Below are 14,419 nucleotides of genomic sequence, written 5' to 3' on the forward strand. Positions count from 1 at the left end.
GAAACCCGGTTCCTACTCTGTTAGCTGATACTTACTATGCTATTCACAGTAGGCATGGTAAGGGTGGAGCTATCAGATGCTGTCTCCCATTGTTACTCAGATGGTTCTTGTCTCTCGTGCCAGTCAGTGGACCTTTTGTGGATGCTCAGAGCACTCATAAGTGGACTCAGAGGGTTATGTCTCTTACCTCTTATGATATCAGGTGGCAATCTTACCAGATGGATGTGCGTAATGTCATCATGAGTTATGGAGAGTTCCGTAATATGCCACTTGTAGGGACTAAGGGTTGCATCAATTACAACCCGGTTCTTTCTCTTCGCCAGTTGGGGTTTGTGATGAGTGGAAGACCACTTGATGCTGAGATAGTTGAGAGTGTATATTTTGAGAAGCGGAGTGACCCTGCTAGACTGGAGCGAGTAGGAAGAGCTTGGAAGACTGTTGGTGTTAAGGATGGATCTGTCTTAGGGAAGAAGTTTGCCATTGCTATGCCTGATTACACTGATTGGGTCAGAAAGAGAGTGGAAACTTTGTTGTTGCCCTATGATAGGATGGAGCCTTTGCAAGTGCAACCACCTTTGATCCTTGCTGAGAGTGTACCTGCTGAGCAGTACAAACAAGCATTGATGGAGAATCGCCGGTTGAAAGAGAAGGAGCAAGATACCCAAATGGAGCTCTACAAAGCCAAAACTGATAAGTTGAACCTGACTCATCAACTCAGAGACGTGCAGAGTGTAGATGTTGTTAGATTGAGAAGTAAGAAGAGATCCTATGAGGAGATGGAGAACTTGTTGGATGCAGAACACCGGGAGTGCTTGAGGCTGTAGAGAGCTGAGGCCAGTTACCAGAAGAAGATAAGAGACTTGGAGAAGCAACTCAGAGACAAAGACATCCAGTTGAAGAAGGAAGTAGACTTGAGACATGCATCAGAGAGCCAACTTGGAGGAGAAGTTGTGGAGCTCAGAAGACAATTGGAGGAGAAGCTCACTCCTTTTCCAGAATGTTCAGAGTGTGACCTGTTGATAGACCAGTGTCAGTACTTGAAGACTCTCAGTCCGGGAGGCCGTTTGTCTTAGCTTGTATCTCTGATGTTTATTATGAGAATCACCTCCAGGCTTGTTGGATGGGATTCATTGTTGTACTCCGTTTATTTGGATCTTTGTTGACTTTGTTGTATGATCCTGTTGCTCATATCTATAGATGAGGTTGTTGTTGTTTCACCTCGTGCTCATTATCTTGTGTGCTTCTGTGTTGTTCTTGTTGCAGGTTGCCATCTTTTGAAGATAAATCAAGCTCTTTGAATGCCTGAGAAATGAACATATCATGTGCATCATATGCATCATTAGCATCATACCGATATCATTTGCATAACAGGTGTTCTTGTTCGTGACTTCTCACTCTGGTTCCTGTGTTAGGCAGGATATCTGATCAACGTCCGCACCGCTACTCAACCAGACTGAATCATCAGAGGAACATGGACCAGGTTCAAGCAGAATTGGCTGAGATGAGGGCCAACATGGCCCAATTCATGACAATGATGCAAGGGGTTGTTCAAGGGCAAGAGGAGATGCGTGCCTTAGCCCAGAGACAGGAAGCTTTGCTCCCACCACCTAGCCGTGCTTCACCAGTGGGTGTCCCGGTTCATGATAATGTTGCTGCTGCTGCTCCCGCCAATGACTACGCTGTAGGGGATGAATTGAGGGGTATTAGGATCAACGGACAGCCTCTTGCTGCAGAGACTACTAATGCCAGAGCTACCCGGGCTCCGATTCGTCATCCTGCTCCGCTTGTTGACAGGCAGGAGGACATGTTCACTCTGCTCAGCGAAGATGATGATGTGGTGAGGGTTGATGAGAGGGATCGTAAGGTGGATGCCCTAGCTGAGAAAATCAGAGCTATGGAATGTCAGAACTCCCTAGGTTTTGATGTTTCAAACATGGGGTTAGTGGAAGGGTTGAGAATTCCCTACAAATTCAAAGCGCCCTCATTTGACAAATACAATGGTACTTCTTGCCCTCGCACCCATGTGCAGGCATATTACAGGAAGATCTCTGCTTATACAGATGACGAGAAAATGTGGATGTACTTCTTCCAAGATAGCTTGTCTGGAGCTTCCTTGGATTGGTACATGGAGCTTAAGAGAGATTCTATCTGAAGCTGGAGGGATCTGGGTGAGGCCTTCTTGAGGCAGTATAAACATAATATGGACATGGCGCCGAGCCGGACTCAGTTGCAGAGTCTTTGTCAGAAATCTGGTGAAAGCTTCAAGGAGTACGCCCAGAGGTGGCGTGAGTTGGCCGCAAGAGTACAACCCCCTATGCTGGAGAGGGAGTTAACTGATATGTTCATTGGTACATTGCAAGGAGTATTCATGGATCGGATGGGGAGTTGCCCATTCGGTAGTTTCTCCGACGTGGTAATATGTGGGGAGAGGACTGAAAGCCTGATCAAAGCTGGAAAGATTCAGGATGTGGGTTCCTCGTCTTCCAAGAAACCATTTGCTGGGGCACCTCGCAGGAGAGAGGGTGAAACCAATGCGGTGCAACACCGAAGGAATGTGTACAGAGGAAGTGTGAATAGAAATCAGTATCGCCAGGTTGCTGTTGTAACCATTCCAGCACCTCAAGCTCGTCAACAACAACAACCGAGAGTTCAACAACCACCGCAACAACAACAACAACAACAGCAACGTCCGTATCAGCCCAGACAGAGGATGCCGGATCGATGTTTTGACCCTTTGCCGATGACCTATGCTGAGTTGCTACCTAAGTTGCTCAGATTGGGATTCGTGGAGTTGCGTACTATGGCTCCGTTGACAAAAATACCACCTGGGTATGATGCCAACGTGCGTTGTGATTTCCATTCTGGTGCACCGGGGCACCATATTAAGAACTGCAGGGCTTTTCATCATAAGGTCCAGGACCTAATTGACGCTTAAACTATCAATTTTGCTCCTGTGCCGAATGTTGTAAACAACCCTATGCCTCCGCATGGTGCACACAGAGTGAACAATATGGAAGGGGGAGAAGCTGAAGACTTGGTGGTCAGTATTGAGGAGATCCAGACTCCGTTGATAGTTGTGAAGGGTCGTCTGTTGGAAGGAGGCGTATTCCCGGGCTGTGATCAGGGTTGTGTAGACTGTGCAAAGTCAGAGAATGGTTGTGATCAGTTAAAGGCTGGTGTTTAGAGTTTGATTGACGAGGGTTGTTTATAGTTTGTTCGAGCTGCTAAAGAACGTGGGGTGGTGTCAACCATCACCATTTACTTCAAACCGTCCGAAGGACGTGGCCAAAGGACTGTTAGTGCGCCTACAACTGTTGGTACTCCTGTTACCATTTCTGCTCCTGTAACCATCAGCGCTCCAGCTACTATCGTTGCTTCGGGTAGAAGACCGGTTGAGAACAGTAAGGTTGTGCCATGGAAATATGACAATGCCTATCGCAACAACAGAAGGGCTGAGAATCAGGTCAGGCCAGTGAATCAGTCTCCGGTGACAATTAGTGTGACTGGTAAAACTCATGTGGTTGTGACTCCAGTTGTGGACAATGTTGGAGGACCAGGAGGTTTTACCAGAAGCGGTCGTTTGTTTGCTCCACAACCTTTGAGGGACAATAATGTCGAGGCTCTCGCCAAGGCTAAAGGTAAACAGGCCGTGGTTGATGAAGAACCTGCTCAGAAGGAGGCGCCTGAGGGTTCATTTGAGAAAGACGTGGAGGAGTTCATGAAGATAATAAAGAAGAGTGACTACAAGATTGTAGATCAGCTGAATCAGACTCCGTCCAAGATTTCTATCCTCTCATCACTCCTGTGCTCTGAGGCACACCGTAACGCCCTGCTGAAAATGTTGAATCTGACTTACGTGCCTCAAGAGATTTCTGTCAACCAATTGGAGGGTGTGATTGCCAACGTCAGTACCAGGCATGGTTTGGGGTTCACATATTTGGACTTGACGCCTGAAGGACGTAACCATAACAAAGCCCTACATATCACTATGGAATGCAAAGGAGTAGTGTTGTCTCACGTGTTGGTGGACACTGGCTCGTCTTTGAATGTGCTGCCTAAGAAGATCCTGGGTAAGATTGATGTTGATGGGGTTGTGCTCACTCCGAGTGATCTGATTGTACGTGCATTTGATGGATCCAAACGGTCGGTTTTTGGTGAAGTCACCTTGCCAGTGAAGATAGGTCCGGAGGTTTTTGACATTGTCTTCTATGTGATGGACATCCAGCCCGCATATAGTTGTTTGTTGGGGCGTCCTTGGATTCATGCAGCTGGGGCAGTTTCGTCAACTCTCCACCAGAAACTTAAGTATGTCTGGAACGGTCAGATTGTGACTGTGTGCGGTGAAGAAGACATTCTGGTGAGTCATCTATCCTCTTTCAAGTATGTAGAGGTGGATGGCGAGATCCATGAAACTCTATGCCAGGCATTCGAGACTGTTGCTCTTGAGAGGGTGGCTTTTGCTGAGCAGAAGAAGCCAAGTGTCTCAATTGCATCGTACAAGCAAGCAGTGGAGGTTGTCAACTCTGGTAAAGCTGAAGGTTGGGGCAAGATGGTGGACTTACCTGTCAAAGAAGACAAATTCGGCGTCGGTTATGAACCCCTGCAGGCAGAGCAGATTGAGCGGAAAGGGCCGAGTTCCTTTACCAGCACTGGGCTGATGAATCATGGTGACGTCTTTGCAACCGGTGGTGAAGATTGTGACAGTGATTGTGATGTTGACAACTGGGTTCGCCCGTGTGCACCAGGGGAGTCGATCAACAATTGGACGGCTGAAGAAGTAGTCCAAGTTACTCTTCAGACAGAGTAATTTTCTTTTGTTTTTCATTTTGCATGAAAACCCTACGTTTTGCCCAAGGCGTAGTGGTTCATTGTAGGGCCTCATCATGTTTTTCAATGATATCATTAATAAAGGACGTTTTGCAATCAAATTTTGTGATCCCTGTCTTTCTATTTTTGTTTTCATTTTTCAACAAAATAAAAATGGCAATGTTTTTTTTGTTTTTGTGACTTTCTTGAACTCTTTTTTTCTAAAATAAAGCATTAAACATGCAGAAGTGATCTCACGGAATCCACTATGAACAGTTCTGTTATGGCTCAGTATGATTTCAATAATCCCATCTACCAAGCTGAAGAGGAGAGTGAGGAACATTGTGAACTCCCCGCAGAATTGGTCAGATTGTTGAAGCAAGAGGAGAGGGTCATCCAACCTCATCAGGAGGAGTTGGAGATTATTAATTTGGGTACTGAGGATGCCAGAAGAGATATCAAGATTGGGGCTGCTTTAGAGGACTCTGTCAAGAAGAGGTTGATTGAGATGTTGAGAGAATATGTGAAGATATTCGCCTGGTCGTATCAAGACATGCCTGGTTTGGGTACGGATATTGTGATGCACAGGCTGCCTCTCAGAGAAGAGTGTCCTTCGGTCAAGCAGAAGCTTCACAGAACTAGTCTTGATATGGCGGTCAAGATCAAGGAAGAGGTTCAGAAGCAGTGGGATGCAGGTTTTCTGGCAGTTACCAATTATCCCCCTTGGGTGGCCAACATCGTTCCCGTGCCGAAGAAGGATGGCAAAGTCAGGATATGTGTCGACTACCGGGATTTGAATAGAGCGAGTCCGAAAGATGATTTCCCATTACCTCACATTGATGTATTGGTTGATAATACGGCTCAATCCTCGGTTTTCTCTTTCATGGATGGTTTCTCTGGCTATAATCAGATCAAGATGGCGCCAGAAGACATGGAAAAGACGACATTCATTACACCTTGGGGCACGTTCTGCTATAAGGTGATGCCATTTGGGCTGAAGAATGCCGGTGCTACCTATCAGAGGGCTATGACGACTCTTTTTCATGACATGATGCACAAAGAGATTGAAGTGTACGTGGATGATATGATTGCGAAGTCGCAGACAGAAGAGGAGCACTTGGTAAATTTGCAGAAGTTGTTTGACAGGCTGAGAAGATTCAGACTGAGGCTGAATCCAAACAAGTGTACGTTTGGAGTGAGATCAGGGAAGCTGTTAGGCTTCATTGTCAGTGAGAAAGGGATTGAGGTTGATCCAGTGAAAGTAAAAGCTATCCGAGAGATTCCTGAACCGAAAACGGAAAAGCAAGTCCGTGGGTTTTTAGGGAGACTGAACTACATTGCAACGTTTATATCTCACCTAACTGCCACGTGTGAACCAATTTTCAAGTTGCTAAGAAAAGATCAAGCAATCAGGTGGAATGATGACTGTCAGAAAGCTTTTGATAAGATAAAAGAGTATTTGCAGAAACCTCCAATCCTCATACCTCCAGTTCCTGGGAGACCTCTGATAATGTACCTGTCAGTGACTGAGAACTCGATGGGGTGTGTATTGGGACAGCATGACGAGTCTGGTCGAAAAGAGCATGCCATATACTACCTTAGCAAAAAGTTTACCGAATTTGAAACAAGATATTCACTGCTCGAGAAAACTTGTTGTGCTTTGGCCTGGGCTGCTCGCCGACTGAGACAGTATATGTTGAACCATACTACCTTATTGATTTCTAAGATGGATCCAGTGAAGTACATCTTTGAGAAGTCGGCTCTCACCGGACGTGTTGCTCGTTGGCAGATGATTTTAACAGAGTATGATATTCAGTACACATCGTAGAAGGCCATCAAAGGTAGTATTCTGTAGGACTACCTTGCCGAGCAACCGATTAACGATTATCAGCCGATGATGTTTGAATTCCCTGATGAAGACATCATGTATCTGAAGATGAAAGATTGTGAAGAGCCTCTTGTCGAGGAAGGACCGGATCCTGATGACAAGCGGACACTGATGTTTGATGGGGCTGTGAATATGAATGGCAACGGTGTTGGGGCAGTACTGATTAATCCAAAAGGTGCTTGTCACACCTCGAAAAAATGGGGATATGACTTCAAAGCGAAACGCGATCGCACGCTCGCAATGATGGACTAAACAGAGTCGCCACCGAACTTTATTTATTCCTAAAAAGGAATGGAGAAATATCGATAAAACCCAAGACAAAAGAAAGGATAAGATATGGTCATCGCAACCAATATTAGGGTTCGGGAGTCAATTACGCAAGGGGAAGGTATTAGCACCCCTCACGTCCGTTGTACTCAACGGGAACCATTAGGTCAGTTGTGTGCGTTAATGTTAGTTGAAATGTTAGGCTTTTCGAATTATTAAGTGGGAAAGTAAGAGCAAAAGAGAGAAGAAATGTTTTTGTATTTTTGACGAAGGACTAAACCTAAGTTTTTTATTAATGGGCCTGACAAGATTTATAAATCCTGCTCCTACGTATCTCAAAAGAGAAATCAAGGCTTACGTAGTTCTGGGTAGAAAAAATGTTTGTTTGTTGGTCGATTTTAGCGAAAGTCATATTGTATTAATCGACGAAAACATTATTTTACCCAAAACAGATGAGGAGTGAACGCATATCACACATCGAACGGATTTGCAAATCTACATTCGGAAAAGCGTCATTTATCTCTACTCAACAATCGTGGCCGAAACATTGTTTTGTATCTCTTAAGACAATATATCTTTCATTTTAAAAGGTTTTTGATTAGTCGCACGGCGGCGAGAAAAAGGGTTTGATTGGTTGGATGTACTTTGAGTGATGGCGAGAACTTGGATGAGCGAGATATACATCTCGAATCCTAGCTTCAGGAGTGCATGGTATACACCATGTTCCATTTCCATCCTTATTGAAAAAGGTTAAGATAGGAATTAAGTATTTTGGATTTTGATTGAGAAAGGGTTTGAAGAAACCGCATTGACAGTTTTAGGTGATGGCGAGAGTTAAGATTGGCGAGGCATACGTCTCGAATCTTAACCTCAGGAGTGCATGGTATACACCATGTTCCATTTCCACCTTTATTGAGAAAGTGTTAAATAAGAATTAGGTATTTTGAGTTTTGTTGTGAAAATGACTTGACCCTAGATCAAGTATTGATGGACGTTTGAGAAAGATTTGAATGAGTGTTTGAGAAAACAAAGTGGGTAAATTGGATGATGGCGAGAGCTAGGATTGGCGAGATATACATCTCGAATCCTAATCTCAGGAGTGCGTGGTATACACCACGTTCCACTTCCATCTTTATTGAAAAAGTCTTGACTATGAATTAATATTTTTTGAGTTTTTATTAGAGAAAATGGCTTGACGTTAAACCAAGCGTTTGATGAAAGTTTGGAAGAACTGGAATGGAATAGGAGGGAGAAATGAATTGATTTGTTTATTGAGAAAATACTCGACGTTGGATCGAGTCATATTTTTGTATTTTTTAGAAATGGTGGATTTTACTCTTGTGTTAGTATCTAAAACAAATAGAGAAATAAAACAATACAAAATTATATACGCATTGGGGAAGTGGGGTACATTTTGTCAAATGGGGATTCAAAATCATGAAATAATTAAATCAGGCCCAAACAACAAATGATGCGAAATATGAGTGTAAGTACAAGAGAACCGGAGTACAGGAGAAATTAATATAAAAACATAATCATGAAAAAAAATGCCAACAGAAATAAAATGCTACATATAGGTATCAAACCCAACCCACTAAAGATCATGAAACCAAACTCTCTCCAATAGACCATTTGTGGTTAGTTATTATTTTAATACTAATTTAGATATATAAACCAAAATAGATTAAAAATTAGAATTCAAAAAAATAAAAATAAATATAAAAGAAAGTCTGTTGCACTACCAAATAAATGATGGGGGGACCACAAAATTAAAATCCAGCCGCCTGGCTGTTGGGTTTCCAAAAGAGAAATGAATTGGAAATTAGGAAAACTAAATGTATTTTTATGGATTAAATCATTTGTTTTATTTAAAATAAAGAAAAAAGAAACTGAAAGGAAAATGAAACACAGTAAGGAAGAAACAAAAACTCTCTCGTCGTCCTCAACCAAAATCGCCCTCACTCGCTACGATTCTCCTTCCTCATCGCTCCCTCAAACCTCAAGATTTTTCTCTCTCGCTCTCAAACGCTATCCCTCAACCTTTACTCTCAACAAGTCTCTCTCTCGCCCAAACAACATGAAAGTCCGAAAGAAAGCTCACCTTTGCGGTGAAGCGGTAGCTCAGGTAACGACCGAATCGCCTTCCTTCGCCTCTTTCAATCGATTTCTCTTCTGGTTTGGGGATTAGGGTTCTTTTGTGGGGTTTGGTCCGCCTCCTCCATTTTTTTTCCTCCCCTGATTCGCCTCTCTATTTATCTCTTGCAGATAGGGTTTACAATCTTGTCTTTGGTGATCCAAACAGGTGTTTCTGCCAAAATCCTTTTTTGTGTGCCCAGTTGGGATTCCCCTATTTGATGTTAACTTCGGAAATGGTAACCAATCTACGTACTTTTCGTCTTCGTTTTTGTCCTATTGCCAATTTGGGATTCTTCTTGGATTTTAACGCTTGGTAATTAACCCTACTTTTTTTACTGCAGTGAAATTGGTGAGCTTTGGCTTGATTTTGCTTCTCCCACTGAGTCCGAGATAGCAGCAGCAACACTTGCATTTGACACCATTCCCTGGCTAATAGTTTCTGTGCTTGCTCACGAGCCAGCTTGAGTTCTTCTGGTATTATCTGCGTTGATTGCTGAGTAATCTTATTGAAGTAATACTTTCCTCCATCTGAAGCAGTGAACTCTTTCTTAGACAGTTGATGCATCAGCCCTCTCAAGAGGTGACATCAACTCCAAAGGTTTTTTCAAAGATTGCCTTGTAGTCTTGTTGTAGTGGTATCTTTTCCCGTCACCAGCATCATGCTCTGCCCAAGCGGATGCAGAGTTCGGGTTAGTGGTATTAGCTGCCATATCACTTGATGCAGTACCAGATGATTGAACTCCAGCCTGTTGTACCGATGTAACCGCTACAGCACTCTGAGATACTGAGGACAGCCATAAATCCATATGCTCTATGATCTTTTGTCTGACTTTGTGAACAGCATCAGGTGATGTGCAGTTCTTGTCATTGCCTTCAATATTAAAGGGATTTTAAGGGTAACCTCGAATGTCTGTTCCATGGCCACAATTATGACAAGTGATGGTGTAGGAAGGCTTATCGGGTGATGAAATTTGTTTAGATGCACGACGCCAAGGATCTTGTGAACCATTTGTGAATACTATTTTGGAACCAACAATTTTTGTGCCTCCATATTATAAATTAGTTGCATCAACATCAGGATATATGCCCTTTCCAAAGACATTTTTGCAAAGGTCCAAATGGTATCTCGTGTTAACTTTGTGGGAGCGTATACTGTCATTTGAAGGAGCCACCTGAAAGTATGTAACTTCAGTACAAACTTGAAACCACCATGATCTATCAGCACTGTTTTCAGTGATAGCAGTGTTCTTCAAGTTCTGTTGGTTATAACTTTGTGTACTACCTTCAGTTTTAAGGAAAAAATCTTTGATAAATTTGGCATAAGCTTCCACCAAATCATCTCCATGCTTCTTTGCTTCAACAAGAGGCTTGCATAATATATCCGGATTTCCATATTGAAACGCTATAACAGAAGCATCAGCCACGAAATGCAAGAAGTCTCCATCATTTTCAAGATTAGATGCATTAAAAGAAGCCTTCATCATATAGGTTTTGCATTTGATTTTTTGTGTTTTTGTTGTATTCTCCAAAACTATTCTTCATTATGTTCGTAATACTGATAAAGTTTTGGTGACAGGGGACTGTACACATCGGTACTGGCGGGAGGTAGGCAACATTTATGCATTGACTCGAATAAGCTTACCATATACTCATGCGCGTTCTCTTGCTTACACTTTTGATATGTTCCGCAGGTTTACAATTATGCTTGTGTATGACCATTTGATGTTGGGTCTGTTTTGGACAGGAAGCTGATTTTAGAAGATTTGCATTCGAGAACCTTAAACTATCCATCTGACAAACATCCTTTAGGCCTGTACAGGTTGCCTTGGATAGAATCCAAAAAGTTCCTAGAGTTCGTCCCATATGTTGCCATCCGATTGCAGGAGTCTCTGACTGAACCGCGTGATATTGAATGAGATTCCTGATACTCGCATATGATGAATGGATGCAGTAACAAGTCTGATGCAGAAGGTGTTAAATCCAGTTCCTTGTGAAAGCATTTCAGCAAAAACTCCTTTGCCTCAGCAGACAGTTGTTCAGGTATTTGCTGCAAGTCGTTTCATGTTTTGACTTGGCTCAGGTTGCAAGTTTATTCCATCTTGGTGTGCTTTTATGCAGGTATTCGAAGAGACTTCTCTTGTCAAGGAATTCCCACCTGGACTTAACTTGACTAAACTGTGTGAAATGCTTACAGGTACAGGCCCTTGCAACCTGTTATAGGACAAATCGACAAGCGCTAACCGTGGTGGAGATAAAAGGCCTCCGGGAAAGGGCTCGGATGAATGATTATCGGTAAGATTCAATGAACTGAGATATTCTGTAATTCCAAAAAGAACCGGACCGGTAAACTGATTTTTGATTAGCGCAAATCTTCCAAGAGATGTGATGTTCACAATTGTCATTATGGTCTTGCTAATTAGTTTATCAGAGGAAAGACTCAAAAATTCCAATTTGAAAATGATGTTAATATTTGATGGAATAAAACCAGAAAGATCATTTTCTCTTTATTTCCTTGTCATAACAAAACCATTATTTTCTTTATTTCAGGTACATGTCGAGCTGCCCGCCGAGAAGCTCTTAGATAAACCTGTGTTAATGTCAAGTTTCTCAGCCTGGATTTCAACTTTTGATTTCGCTTCTTCTGTACCATGCTTTGTTTCTGTTCCTGTTAGGTGTGGTGTTTGAACTTTTTTCAAGGGAAATAGTTTTTCTTTCTGCCTTTCATTGCCGAGACATCAGCGTAATGATTACTAGTCTTCCGTTTCTTGGAAAGGAACAGGGTAAGTCAGATTAGCAAAGGCCTCATCATTCTCATAATCACGATGGGTAGAATCTGGAGTTACACTTGCTCGTTCTAACAAGCTTTTCCTTTTTGCTAGATAGACATCATCCTTTAGATTATGTTTACGCTTGCGACGGGATCGGTTTGCGGCTTTTGAATCTCCAGCACCAGTTTGATCGCCAGTTCTACCCACATGAATTGTGCTTGTTAACTTCACTCAATCTTTTATTAGTATCGTTCATTGAGAGGTTGATGTTGTTGTCCGAACCTCTGAAATATCAGAATTCAGGCGAGTAAGAGTAACCCTTTAAACGGTAGAATGCAAGTAACTGAGCCTTAGCTATTAAAAGCTCCAACCGATCAAAACCTCCCGTTGGAAACTTGGATAAATCTTTCAAATATTGCATAAGCTTCTCAGGTAAAAAAACTAACACTTGAAGATTCATCAACTCTGTTTATGAAATTTGGCTCTTGTTGAATCCCACAGTTTTCAATAGTCTGGTGTACATTGCAAGCTTGCTTTCATAAGTTAAAACTTGAGTTTCTTTAACTGTTTCAGGTAGCATTGTAGCAGAAATACTCTAATTTGAAGTTCGGGCTGCGGCGGTTAGAAGAAATGCAGAATTGGCATGTCTACTATGCCTCTTCTAATTCCGTGAGCTCAGAAGATTCTGTCTACACACTCGAGATGTGTATGACCGGCTTAGACCGAGAGAAAGCCTCCGTTTTCTTTAAAGAACAAACAGGTTCGGCTGCCGAGATGACCGTCAACTCTGGCATTAGGAAAATTCTTCCAAATTCTGAAATTTGTGACTTTGATTTTGAACCTTGTGGTTATTCAATGAATTCTGTTGAGGGGCCTGATGTATCTACCATTCATATTACTCCAGAAGACGGTTTTATGCAAATTTTGAGACTGCAGGATACAATTTGAAGGCAATAAATCTGAACGAAATGGTGATGAGGGTGCTAGCTTGTTTCCAACCAACTGAGTTTTCTGTAGCTGTTCACGTGGATAATGCAAGCAAGTCATTTGAGCAGGGGTGTTTGCTGGATGTTAAGGGATACTGCTGTGAAGAGAAGAGCCACCAAGGGCTTGGAATGAGTGGATCTGTTAAATTTTTGATGGAGCTTTGATTGTTCATTAGGATTGTATTTGTAGGATTTATGTAATGGGATGAACTTGTATGAAAATGTTGAGAAATGCAATTTGGAACATGATTTTGTAATTTATGAAAATGTTGTAATGCTATTTTGATTTGATATGAACTATGGATGGAAAATGGATCATGTTTGGTTATAAAATGGATTTTTAGAAATAATCCAAGACTAATTTAAATATCAATTTAAATAATAATAAAAAATCAGTAAAAACCAAATTAAAATCAAATTAATCCATAATTTGTTAAAATTACTTTGATATCAATTCTAACATTTATTTGAAAATTAAAATCAATTAGAGTTTGAATCATTAGTAAAATAAACAATTAAAATTAAATTGAAATTTGGAATTAAACTTAATTCGAAATTAAAATCAAATTGAAAATTAAAAACAAGTCAAATAATTAAAATCCATTTTATAATCAAAAGCACCATGATAAAAAAGGCCTAGACAATGACCAATGTGTAACAAAATATAGATTTGGGAATGGTCGTATGCAAATGAACTTTAGGCCAAGTGCCAAATAAAAATGAAAAAAATGGAAAAATGTCAAGGTCAAAATCGGGGTATGTCAGTGCTCATATACCTTTTTCTGCCAGATTGACATTTGACGTAAACAACAATGAGGCTGAGTATGAGGCTTGTATCATGGGGATAGAAGAAGCCATTGATTTAAGGATCAAAACTCTGGATATTTATGGAGATTCCGCTCTAGTGATTAACCAAGTCAATGGAGATTGGAATACCAATCAGCCGCATTTGATTCCTTACAGAGATTACACCAGAAGAATACTGACGTTCTTCAAGAAGGTGAAGCTGTATCACGTCCCCAGAGATGAGAATCAGATGGCTGATGCCTTGGCTACTTTGTCTTCTATGATCAAAGTTCATTGGCATAATCATGTGCCACACGTTGCTGTGAATCGACTCGAGAGGCCTGCGTATGTGTTTGCAGCCGAGTCTGTTGTGGATGAGAAGCCGTGGTACTTCGATATCAAGAATTTCCTCAAGAGCCAGGAGTATCCTGAAGGTGCGTCAAAGAATGATAAGAAAACCCTGAGAAGGCTAGCTGGAAGCTTTTATTTGAATCAGGATGATGTGTTGTACAAGAGAAACTTCGACATGGTTCTGCTCAGATGTGTGGATAGACACGAAGCAGACATGCTGATGCAAGAAGTGCATGAAGGATCTTTTGGTATCCATGCTGGTTGTCATGCAATGGCCAAGAAGTTGTTGAGAGCCGGTTATTACTGGATGACTATGGAATCCGATTGTTTCAAGTACGCTCGGAAGTGCCATAAATGTCAGATTTACGCAGATAAGGTGCATGTGCCACCAAGCCCTCTGAATGTTATGAATTCACCTTGGCCATTCGCGA

At 41.9% G+C, this 14,419-nt stretch overlaps 2 pseudogenes; one reads left to right on the forward strand and one right to left on the reverse strand.

Annotated features, from left to right (window-relative positions):
- Positions 1–9,645: 9,645 nt before the first annotated feature.
- LOC127102789 (probable serine protease EDA2) lies at positions 9,646–10,578 on the reverse strand (annotated as a pseudogene).
- On the forward strand, positions 10,355–13,162 carry LOC127102079 (S-adenosylmethionine decarboxylase proenzyme-like; annotated as a pseudogene).
- Positions 13,163–14,419: the final 1,257 nt, after the last annotated feature.

This window comes from Lathyrus oleraceus, chromosome 7, assembly GCF_024323335.1.
Source record: "Lathyrus oleraceus cultivar Zhongwan6 chromosome 7, CAAS_Psat_ZW6_1.0, whole genome shotgun sequence".
NCBI classification, from domain to species: Eukaryota; Viridiplantae; Streptophyta; class Magnoliopsida; order Fabales; family Fabaceae; genus Lathyrus; species Lathyrus oleraceus.